We start from the raw sequence: 13,342 nt of genomic DNA on the forward strand, positions 1-13,342 counted from the left end.
TCAATGTGAAAGCAGCTTTTGCGCTGTGGTCTCTATACTGAATAGGACGGTTACGCAATTTCAGTGCGAGCAAGCGTGCGCAATCATTTGAACACCCCCTGCACACGGCCTGTATCCGTGAGAAAACCGAACTGTAATCGTCACCCACGCATGCAACGTTACTAGATACGGATGGATGTTATGAGCGTCCCCTTTGAAATGGGGTGGTGGGCTGCGCCGCCAAGCTCTTGCTATTATGCAGCCTAATGTCCTACCTAGGTTATTTAAGTTGTGAAACACCGCCTAGGAGCGGCGCGAGAACGCGGCCCTCTGCCGTCTTCTCTCGAGAGGTGGCGCTGCTGCCGCGGTCGGCCTAATGCCCTTGGATACGGATGGATGGATGGATGTTATGAGCGTCCCCTTTGGAACGCCTTGCGACCTTGCGCGGTGGCGTAGAGGTAGAACAACCGCCAGGCGTGCAAGAGGTCCGTGGTTCGAATCGCGGTGCCGCGCAATTTTCCACCGGATTAAAGAAAAAAATCCGCGTGTTGATAAAATTGCATAAACAGGCCTGGAGTGTGGCCTGATCCCGGTGACCAGAACCGGTAACGCACTCCCTCACCAGAGCAGGATTGGCCACCCTGGCGCAGTACTTGGCCACAACCTCCTATATGAACACAACAATCAAACCCCGGCCCCTCAGTCCCCAGCAGCTGCGAAGCAACAGACCACGGCGGCGGTCAGACCTGGGACGCAGCAGAGGGTGCTAAGAATCTCTGGCTCCGGACAGGCCGCCATTCGAATATGAATCTGGCAACGTTTAACACTAGAACGTTATCTAGAGAGGCGAGTCTAGCAGTGCTATTGGAGGAATTAGAGGGCAGTAAATGGGATATAATAGGGCTCAGTGAAGTTAGGAGTCCAAAAGAAGCATATACAGTGCTAAAAAGCGGGCACGTCCAGTGCTACCGGGGCTTAGCGGAGAGACGAGAACTAGGAGTCGGATTCCTGATTAATAAGAACATAGCTGGTAACATACAGGAATTCCATAGCATTAACGAGAGGGTGGCAGGTCTTGTTGTGAAACTTAATAAGCGGTACAAAATGAAGGTTATACAGGTCTACGCCCCTAGATCCAGTCATGATCACCAGGAAGTCGAAAGCCTCTATGAAGACGTGGAATAGGCGATGGGTAGAGTGAAAACAAAATACACTATACTGATGGGCGACTTCAATGCCAAGGTAGGCAAGAAGCATGCTGGAGACAAGGCAGTGGGGATTATGGCATTGGCACTAGGAACAGCAGGGGAGAGTTATTAGTAGAGTTTGCGGAACAGAACAATATGCGGATAATGGATACCTTCTTCCGCAAGCGGGATAGCCGAAAGGGGACGTAGAGGAGCCCGAACGGCGAGACTAGAAATGAAATAGGCCTCATACTCTGCGCTAACCCTGGCATCATACAAGATGTGGACGTGCTCGGCAAAATCCTCTGCAGTGACCATAGGATGGTAAGAACTCGAATTAGCTTAGACTTGAGGAGGGAGCGGCAGAAACTGGTACATAAGAAGCCGATCAATGAGTTAGCGGTAAGAGGGAAACTAGAGGAATTCCGGATCAAGCTACACAACAGGTATTCGGCTTCAACCCAGGAAGAGGACCATAGTGCTGAAGCAATGAACGACAATCTTATGGGTATCATTAAGGAGTGCGCAATAGAAGTCAGTGGTAACGCCGTTAAACAGGAAACCAGTAAGCTATCGCAGGAGACGAGAGATCTGATCAAAAAACGCCAATGTATGAAAGCCTCTAACCCTGCAGCTAGAATAGAGCTGCCAGAACTTTCTAAGTTAATCAACAAGCGTAAGACAGCGGACATAAGGAAGTATAATATGGATAGAATTGAACATGCTCTCAGGAACGGAGGAAGCCTAAAAGCATTGAAGAAGAAACTAGGAATTGGCAAGAATCAGATATATGCGTTAAGAGACAAAGCCGGCAATATTCTTACTAATATGGATGAGATAGTTCAAGTGGCTGAGGAGTTCTGTAGAGATTATACAGTACCAGTGGCACCCACGACGATAATGGAAGAGAGAATAGTCTAGAGAAATTAGAAATCCCACAGGTAACGCCGGAAGAAGTAAAGAAAGCCTTGGGAGCTATGCAAAGGGGGAAGGCAGCTGGGGAGGATCAGGTAACAGCACATTTGTTGATGGATGGTGGGCAGATTGTTCTAGAGAAACTGGCCGCCCTGTATACGCAATGCCTCATGACCTCGAGCGTACCGATATCCTGCAAGAACGCTAACATAATCCTAATCCATAAGAAAGGGGACTCCAAAGACTTGAAAAATTATAGACCGATCAGCTTACCGTCAGTTGCCTACAAACTATTTACTAAGGTAATCGCAAATAGAATCAGGAAGACCTTAGACTTCTGTCAAACAAAGGACTAGGCAGGATTCCGTAAAGGCTACTCTACAATAGACCATATTCACACTATCAATCAGGTGATAGAGAAATGTGCGGAATATAACCAACCCTTATATATAGCTTTCATTGATTATGAGAAAGCGTTTGATTCTGTCGAAACCTCCGCACTCATGGAGGCATTACGGAATCAGGGTGTAGAGAAGCCGTATGTAAAAATACTGAAATATATATATAGCGGCTCCACAGCCACCGTAGTCCTCCATAAAGAAAGCAACAAAATCCCCATAAAGAAAGGCGTCAGGCAGGGAGATACGATCTCTCCAATGCAACTCACAGCGTGTTTACAGGCGGTATTCAGCTACCTGGATTGGGAAGAATTGGGGATAAAAGTTAATGGAGAATGTCTCAGTAACTTGCGATTCGCTGATGATATTGCCTTGCTTAGTAACTCAGGGGACCAATTGCAATGCATGCTCACTGACCTGAAGAGGCAAAGCAGAAGAGTGGGTCCAAAAATTAATCTGCAGAAAACTAATGGTTTACAGTCTCGGAAGAGAACAGCAATTTACAATAGGTGGCAAGGCACTGGAAGTGGTAAGGGAATACATCTACTTAGGGCAGATAGTGACGGCGGATCTGGATCAGGAGAGAGAAATAATCAGAAGAATAAGAATGGGCTGGGGTGCGTCTGGCAGGCATTCTCAGATCATGAACAGCAGGTTGCCATTATCCCTCAAGTATCTTAGTTGAAATCAAGAAAAAGAAATAGGCATGGGCAGGACATGTAATCAGGAGGGAAGATAACCGATGGTCATTAAGGGTTACGGACTGGATTCCAAGGGAAGGGAAGCGTAGCAGGGGGCGGCAGAAAGTTAGGTGGGCGGATGAGATTAAGAAGTTTGCAGGGACGACATGGCCACAATTAGTACATAACCGGGGTTGTTGGAGAAGTATGGGAGAGGCGTTTGCCCTGCAGCCAGGCTGATGATGATGATGGTGGGTTGCGCCACCAAGTTCTTGCTATTATACTGCCTAATGTCCTACCTAGGTGAAACAATAAAATAGGAAAAAAAAACACTATGAACTACCACACCCAAATTTTCTGATCCCCTATTGCGAACTGTGCTGTTGTACGTCTCCATTTTTTGTCGTTTCCCTACTTTTATTCCACCAATCCTCCAATAGCCTCTTAATAATGCCTATTGCGGACATATTTATTTTTACACTGCTCCCGCTGAACCCAAGGGCTGCAAGGAGGCCAGTGGTGCCTAAATCGACCGCTGGATAGACGTCTTCACGTTCTAATAAAACATGCTCCATAGTTCCCCTAGGTTTACCGCAGCAAGCACATGCTGCTTCTTCCTTTTCATATCTCGCTTTATAGGTGGGTGTTCTAAGGCATCCCGATCTCGCTTCGAAAAGTAATGGGCTTCCCTTTGAGTTATTATAAATTGTTTCTTTCCTGATTTAGTTTTTTTTCCTCTTAACTACTTACTCATGGCTGGTTTCGTTTCCATTGTCGTCCACCATGAGATTATGTCAGCCTCTCTGACTTTCCGCTTGACCTTCTTTGTTGCTATGTTGCCCACCCTACAAGCCGCATACTTGCTGGTAAGCTTCCTAGTTCTTTTCCTGCAGTGTGAATCAATGTTTTTCCTGTACAGTTACTTGAACACTTTCCCAGCCCATTCGCTTTTCTCCATATTCCTCAGCCGTTCTTCATACACAATTTTACTGCGAGCTTCCCTCACTTCAAAACTAGTGCAGCCCATAACACCCTGCACAGCTTCATTTGTAGTCTTCCCCTGAGCGCCCAATGCGAGGCGACTCACTGACCTTTGGTTCCCATCGAGTCCTGATTGTACCCCTAATATAAAGCAAACAACTGCATTTCCAAATGTAAGTCCTGGAACCATTACACCTTTCCACATACCTCGGAGGACCTCGTACCTATTGTATCCCCATAGTGCTCTGTGCTTCAATATGGCTCCATTTCTCTTCCCCTTCACTGTTATTGTTTTTTCCTGTGTTTCCATATAACCTATTGCCTTCGCTTATCCATATACTAAGGCATTTATATTCTGATACCCGATGTATTTCTTGGCCCTGTATCGCCAATGTCTGTTCACTGTTGTGAATACCATAACACCTGATTTTCTAACACTAATTTTCAAACCGAAATTGTTGCCTTGTTGTCCACAGATATTAGTCAGACGTTGCAAATCACGTTACTTGTTAGCTAGCAACACAATATCGTCCGCATAAAATAAACCTGGAAACTGCTGCTCTACTACTGCACCCTCCTGTTTGCATAAGAGATTAAACCCGATATTACTTCCTTCTAGCGCTCTCTGCATCCTCATCATGTACATCACAAGCAGCAGCGGGCATAAAGGGCTCCCCTGCCTGAGTCCCTTGCTGATATGAACCTTCTCCTCGCTCCTCATCCCTTCCCATTCAGCGCAAACGGTATTTTCTCGGTAATTCTCTCTCAAAAGCTGTAGACAATCGTCACCTGAGCCTTCCCCTTTCAGAATATCCCACAAAATGTTGCGGTCTACATTGTCATAGGCTCCTGTAATGTCTAAAAAGGCGACATATAATGGTCTGCTTTCTACTTTTGATATTTCAATAGACTGAGTAAGAACAAATAAGTTATAATCTAAACGCCTACCTGTTCTGAAGCCATTCTGAAGTTCTCCAAAATTCAATTATTCTCTGCCCATGCTTGAAGCTTTAATTTGATTGCCTGCATTGCTACCCTGTATATTACCGATGTAATGGTCAACGGTCTATACGAGTGAATTCTATCTTTCTCCCCCTTTCCTTTATAAATTAAATCCATTCTTCTTTGTCGCCAACTGTCTGTTATTCACCAGAGCTTCCTTATTTCTTGGTCCTACTTCATTTATCAACTTGACGGGAACGTCGTCTAGCCCCGTGGCTGTGCGCTTAGGAATTTTCTCTTCGGCTTTCTTCCAGTTGAAATTTGTCAGCACCAGCTCCTTTTCCACTTGGGTCTCTTTCATGCTCTTTTTTTCTTCAAATACAGCCTCGTCATTGACTTGGAAAGATTCGGCTGTTGCTTTTCGGATGTAATTTATTGCCGCTTCTCCTTCCAGTCTGTTTTCATCTTCGTCTAGGATATGTTGTTGTATTGTTGTTGACTTCCTGCCTAATAGTCTTATGTGCTTCCAAAATATTCTAGGTGTGGCCTTTTTTTTCTCACGTATTTCTGACAACCAACGTTCCATTTCACCTTTTGATTTTGCTTGCACCAGTATTGGAACCATAGACCATTTCTCCCGGAATATTTCCCATTTACTGGTTACTTCATCCTGCGGAAACTGCGCCTTCTTTGCCTGCCTGTACTCTCGAGATGCTTTCTGTCGTTCAGGGATCGCTTCTGGTATCTTCCTTTTCCACCAGCTTTTCGGTTTCTTTCTTACTTTCCAACGAACATGTTGTTTCTCTTTTCGTATTGCTGTCGTTATTACACTTAGAAGCTCACCATATTCCCACTCTTGGCATTTTGCCAAGTTCTTCCTCGACTCTAGTGACTATATTTGCTATTTGTTCAGCGTTTAAATTTGGACTGGCCATATTGCTCTCCTTGCTCTCTTTCCCAACTACATATCCCATATCCAAGTGATGCGTTTGTGGTCACTCCCTACGCTGCTATGCCCTTCCTCATCAATGATAATTTCTCTCAACTTATCATGAATTCCTTCTGATATCAGACAGTAATCAATGGTCGATTACCAGTTTCCCACTTCCCACGTGATCTGCCCTTCACACTTAGGCCCTGTTTTCACGATAACGAGGTTACGTTGCTCACAAAAATCTAGCATTGAATTCCCGTTGATGTCGGTATAGCCATCTAAATCCTGTATGTGGGCATTGATGTCGCCTAATAGGACAATTTCAGCACCATTCCCGAAACCCTTAATATCAGCGCCTATGCATTCCACTAACTCTTTATTCTTCTCTGTGCAATTATTTCCGGTCCACAAATACGTAACGCCCAGCAAAGTTTTCTTCCCACTCATTGTACCTGATAACCAAAGATGCTCTTGACATTTTGAATTTACTTTTTTCCATTTGGCTTCCTGATGGATTAGCATTCCGACTCCCCCTACCTTTCTTTCCAACTTAGTTCTGTTGCACCCTTCCCAAACATAATTCTCAATCACTGGCGGCTCTTCTGAGTCTCCAAGGTGCGTTTCTGTAACTGCATGCACCCTTGTTTGTTCTCTATTTAACTGCTCCTCAATCTCTGCCCACTTTTCCTTTCTTCTGCCGCCTCGTATGTTTATTTAGCCTATTGCGTGGCGAGCTCTCTTTCTTGCTTTCCTCCTTTTTTCTGTTATCGACGGCGATGCTCTTCTGAGGTTCCCCTCGGGGACCTTTTTCATTACTATCTACTCTGGCCTCCTGAGCGCCCGCGGGCCCCCTTAAAAAAGCAACAGCGCGACCACCAAGTCGCCAGCCCACTTCTCGTGCCAGCCTGTAATTGAAGTGGATCCCATCTCGTTTAAAACCACCACACCTTCTCACTTCTCTGTTTACTTCGACAACCTCAAAGACTTTCTCACGGCTCATTTTCCATATTGCCTCATTAGCAGCCACTACGGCTCTTTGTACGTGACTGTCACGTACAGGCACCTCCGGCACCTTGCACACCACGATCTGCACCTGAGGGGATAGCTCGCGCAAGTCGTCCACCCCCTTCGCCAAGCGCTGGCCTAGTCCAGTCCCTTTGCTGTTTAGGACGTCATTTAGCCCACCTGCTACAATGTCAAGGTCGCACACGTGGGTCTTTTCCGATAGCTTTTCTTTTGCTCGCTCCATGACAGAACCCAGTGTCCGCCCTGGAAATGTCCCTACTGCCACTCTTTTATCGTCTTTCTACCTTTCCACAATAGCTTTTGAGCGGCCAGCCAGGTTTGAGTCGCCGGCGATAATCACCGTTTCACTCTCTCCTACCTCTCCCTGCTTCCCTTTGTCCTTTTCCGCGTGATGCGGACTCAACAAGGGGCATTGTCCCCTGGGCTCCTGCTTTTTCCGCCTGGCTGCCTCAAGGTAGGTGCCGCTCTTTCCAGCTCACCCTGCATGCCTTCCACGTATTTCGCTGACCCTGCCTCGCCTGTCGCAGCGGGGGTCTGCGTTCCATTGTCACGCACATTTTCGTTGACAATGGCGGCCCTGTTCAGCTTTTCCTCGGCTGCTTCAAGTCTCTTTTAAACTACCTTCCGTGCATCACGCTCTTTGTTTAGCTCATTTTTGAGCTCTTGCACCTGTTTGAGAAGCTCTTCCTGGAAAGCCTCCATTTTCTGCAGCCTAGTATCGATATCACATTGTGTGCCGGTTGATGCAATGCCCTCTCTATTCTCATCTCTCTCCTGATCTGCCTTGAGGGATCTCCCGCGCACTGCCTGCTTTCCCGTCTTTCTCGCCATGTATTACACGGCTTTTTGCAAATACTATAATAATACTACTACTGATGCAAATTCTATAATACTATAACACTGCAGACCACGTGCCTTTTAGCAAAAACCGATACGCACAGGATCCAAATCCTCAAAATGTCGCAAAACAGCTCTCACCACTGTTTCAAAAGCAATCAATGCCGCAGAGACCGAAGGTATGACAAGCACTCGCACGCGCTCATCCACGCGGCCACGCTCTCACTTTCCTACCAAACATGCACATTAAAACCACTAGTAGCTATTTGTATTGCCACTTCCAAGCTACCATTTAAAGATTAGAAACACTCAACGTCCCACCCGGCTGCACACGTTGAAGCACGTGGCACGAAAGGACGCTCTAATCATCCTGTAAAACCAAATGTGCACGAAGCACACCCGCGTACCCGAAATACGAGAGACAAAAAAAAGGAAAGAAAAAGAAAACCACCCAATTACTGTTTAAAGGGAAAAAAATCAGCAAATAAAAGCAGAAGCAAGCTCAAAGCATGCACAAAAACTTGTGATTTCGTCGCCGCCACGGAGCCCTGAAATTACATGCATTCACGTCCAAACGCTAAACGAGGTATCCAAACGCAGGCGCAGCGCGCGCTGCCCCCTGGTGCCGCACTCTGCTAGCATGGAGAACAAAACAGAACCGGTTTTGTTTTCGCACTTGTGCTCTAGTTACTGGAACAGTAAAATAATTACTTGACGAATAATTGAATTCTCGATGAGGAAAACGCTTTCCCTCCCAGAAGGTAGTGTGTTTTGTACAAAGAGATAGAGAATGCAAGAAGAAGAAAGGCAGGAAGGTAAACCAGACGGTTTGCTACTGGTGATCGCAAACCGCAGTGTTGCGATGCAGTGCAAAGCAGTGTACTGCGATGCGTCCATAAGCTCTAGTATATTGCTAATGTGGGCTGGTTGGTGCATGTAATAAACAGGTAAATAATGAAATGTGCCATAACATTTACCCATGGATAAAGCCCACGGAAGAAATGGTCTTGCATGCATGCTGCATCCATAACAAATAAAGCTTCAATCGTCACGCCTGCTCGGCACTGTGCGATCTCTCTTTCATTTTTATTTTTTTGACAGTACACGCAGTACTCGCACGGTACTGGGTCCCTAATCTTAAGTCACCTTCCCGTAGTTTGCACACATGTTGGTGCATGTTCGCGATCTTTATTCTGCCGTTCAACAACTTGCGCGCTCAGCGGTCTTGTTTCAAGATGAAGCGCCAAATGTTTGCGATTACATCTTACCGCAAGAATTGACAACACATGAACAGCGAATATTATGCGTAATCGTTGTGTGTCAATGAATGCACAGCCATTGACAGATACGAGATATTTTGGAAATATTATGAGAATGAGTTAAAGCAACTACATTACAGTTCAGCAAAGTCCTTGCAATCTTGGGTTAATTGCTTCCCGCATTCGAAAATTTCATCCGGCCGTTGCACTTGGATCTATAGGTCGCCAGTTCCCTTCGAGACCTTTTGTTGCTAAATGTAAACGCAATTACGGTCAATAGACCACTCTCTGCGTTTCGGTACTGATTTATAGTGCGCACAACTTTTGGCGTAGAACACCAATGTCATTCCCGGTGCACCAGCACCTGAGTGCCGGAAGCTCGTTTACATTGGCACGTATGCCCACGGCTCTTCGTTCACTTAAACATATATGCGTGTGTTTGCAATGTTCTCAAATTAAGCGCTTTGTAGGTGATAATACAGCATGTAGTTGCGCATATGATCAGTGTTACAAGGCCCGATTGCGCGGCAAACTGCAACCGGAATAAAGGATGCGTATATATATTCACAGGATCAGTTATTGCAGCTTTTGGTAGAAGGCTAGCTCTGACATATTGTACGTATTTTCATAATGCGTACAGTTTGCGTGTTCAATAGAATATTGTTAGACAAATCTTTGTGAGTACAAGCGCTCATTCGGACCGCATCTATAAATTTCCTCGCAAAAATACGGATGTTAGCATAAGAAAATTACGGAATTCTGTCTGTTTCACGGAAAACAGTGTAGCCACTGTATTAATATAGTGAAATGTCCGTAAAACTTAAAACAGGGAGCACATTGAAAATATTAGCCGAAGCTTTTGCCGTATTTTTGAAATACGAGATTCTTTCGGTATTTTTACCTGCAGTTCCTCCGTATAATGATGGACATTTTTCACAGTGTGGGGAGTCCCAGACACAGGCGCAGAGCGCCACTCTCCAAAAGAACCAGATGCTTTGTTTTATAAGCAGGGCGGCCTGAGAACAATACACACCCGAATTCCAATATTGGGTGGATATACAATTTATAGATCATTAGCAGGGAATCCCTACGTAGTCCATATTGCCGGTTACTCATTCTGCGCAGTATATCTAAAGTGTAGCCTTACACTCTAGTCTTTCAGTATTCGGCTCCGGTTGAGTTTTCTATCATACATGATTCTCAAATATTTTAGAGACTCAACCTGGGGAATGTGTTCTTGTTTATAAGATATAGAAATTGAAATTGAATCTGTCAACGGGAACACTAAGATTGAGCTTTCGCTTACATTTAATGACATGCAGATTGTCTGAAGTCTTAAGTAAGGCACACTCATGTGTATTTCTAATTTTTGGTATACAGCGTAAATGTCACTGTCAGCCGCGGAGAATGGAATGTCATCTGAGTATTCATAAGCTTGCACGTCCTGACAAGTGAAAATTCAGCTTATTAGTGAGTTAAATAATATCGGAGACAGGACTGCTCTTTGGGGAACACCGCAAGTCTGTCTGAATTTAGACGAGGAACAGACGAGGAAGCAATAAAATTATCTTGATCGGAAAAATTCTGCCAACCACGTTATAATATCATTTCGCAAATTACGGCTCTGGAAAATATCCAGTAAAATTGAATGTTCAACGAGGTCATACGCTTTAGCTATATCTAATGTCACTGAAGCAGAATATTGTCGCCTTTTCCGAGCAAGATGGATGCGGCTCTCTAAATCAGAATGGGCGCACCATATTGAGCAATCAACTCTGAAGCCAATTGATTTGGACTTATTATAATTTATCCGTCATCCAGATAGTAATTCTGCAATGTAATAACCTCTCTATGAGGTTGACCACATTAGATGTTAGAGTAAATAGGTCCGATATTTTCTGTTATAATCTACTGCTTGTTTTTTAGGTATCGGGATCACTTTAGCTACTTTTCGATCGTGTGGTATCCAGGCTTTGTTTATTGAATAGTTTATAATGTTTAGAAGATCACCAAGAGATAGATTGAATAAAATTTGTATCGTGTGAATGGTAATTCCATCATGACCAGGGGCTGCCAAGGGTAAGCTACGAATCACTTGAGATAATTCAGGCAATGTAAATTCAGTAAGCACTGATGTTGGAGCCTGTGTTTGCAATTTATAGGACATCGATGACGTGAATCTACTCTTCACTCCTCTAGCAATGAGTTCTAGAGATTTTCTTACTTCATCGGATGACAGAATTACATATTCAATTATAATTCGTGATGGCGCATTTTGCCATATCTCATATATCTAAACAGCGGCCTTTTGTTTTTAGGTTTAGAAAGGAAATCGTAGTGTTTTCCATCATAATCTTGTTTAGCTGAGCGACTGTAGATATAAATACAGCAGCGTGAAATATTTTACCAGACCAATTTTTTTCGGGACTGGTTATAAAGAAGCTGCTTCCAAGCTGCCTGTCGGCGTCGGTGGTCTGGCGTGCAGTATGTAATCCACTGAGGGCTCTACGATGCTTTCTTTGCAGATGCAACACTGCATTCAGCTTCTTTGTATGTTCTTTTGATTACAGCACAAAGTTTCATAGCTTTGGTGTCTTCATGCTCTTCAGAATAGGAAGTCTAATCTATCTTATGATCGGATTTAAATTTACTATAATTTACAAATACGCGTACCTGAGAGCATGGTGGCATTATCGAGCAAAGAATTTAACACATTATCGGAAAGTTGTCACTGTTGTTGGACAGTCCAAGGCTGTCCAGGACAAGCTAGGGAGAAACGAACTTACGAAACTTAAATCCAAGTCTGAGGGGGATTGATTACAAATAAATGTATGAATTCTAGAGTTCAGACAAGAGAGGCTGTGATCTATTGTCCAATCCCACAAGCGTTTGCCACATTGGTCAGTTCGAAAGCCGCGACACGTATGACGGGAGTTGAAATCTCCAGCAAGAATTTTGTCCTTACGTCCTGAAGTCAGCGGAATCCAAACATCGAATATTCTGCACACCTGCAGGAAAGTGTAAGTCTACTAAAGAGAAAGGTAGGCAGCCTGGTACAGTTATATCTAAGACAAAAATTTCTCCTTCGACTTTCGGGAGACATGTTTATATGAAATCCCAGCCTTGGAACTAATCCTATAAGTGAAAAAGAAAGCTATACCTCCGCCCTTCGATCGACGGTCCAGTCGGAAAGATCGGTATTTATTTAATTGAAAAGATTGAAAAGATGTCCTGAAAGCCATGTTTCTTGCAAAGGAATAATATCCGGTAGAAGATTGATGGTAAATACAATAAATGTCTTACTGCAGAGTGAACTGATGGGCAATACCAATGAAAAATTTCGAGGAATTCTATGGTTGTGAAATAATTGACTCGGTAACTGCCTTACTTAAAATTCTTTTCTTTAGAAATATTCCTTTGTAAGAAAGTCTTTCAGGTATTTTTTGGTCTTTGAGTGAGTTAGTGTCGTAGTTTTTTTTATTTTAGAAAGGGAATCTCTATCGTTTCAACGATCGAGAATTCATGTCCATCTTATCGGACTCTCTGTGCTATCATTGATGCCTTTACATTCACTCTGGTTGATATCGACGGATGGGCCTGCAATTTGGGAATTTCGGGACGTGAAAGTGGGAGTTGCTTCTATGAAAGGACGTGGACAGTCAGTTGTTTGAGAAGTCATAGCAGTAGCTGCTGTTGTACCGAATATCTGTGCCATCTGGTTAGTTAGTATTCGTGTCAAGGACTTGCGAAAGTGTTGAGCTAGGCATTCCATAGCTTTTTCCATTGCCCTTTCAACAGCATTAACATCATAAAGTGAAAGGCACGATTCCATTCCTGCCGTCTGACGGGTTGTGACACCGGCGTGTCCCTGCGTCCTAGCCTGAATTTCAGCTATGGTTTCTCTACGGGAACGTCTTCGTTCAACAGTTTTTAGGATTTGCATTTCCCGTGCCTTTACTGAGCAATTAGAATAATCAGCAGAGCATGTGTCATTGCAGAGGCAGCACCTTTCTTCCTTGCTTTTGCACTCGCTGGAGTTGTGCTCCTCACCTCAAATTTGACACTTGGAAGCAGACCTATTCCTTTTCAAAGTGTATCCATAAGGCCAGCACTTTACACATTGGAGGAGACGACGGGACAGAGGTTCCGCTCAGTACATTATACGGCCGTGCCTTCATTCCTGATCGTCGAATGGTCTCAGCAA

Source organism: Dermacentor andersoni, chromosome 6, assembly GCF_023375885.2.
Source record: "Dermacentor andersoni chromosome 6, qqDerAnde1_hic_scaffold, whole genome shotgun sequence".
Taxonomy (NCBI): domain Eukaryota; kingdom Metazoa; phylum Arthropoda; class Arachnida; order Ixodida; family Ixodidae; genus Dermacentor; species Dermacentor andersoni.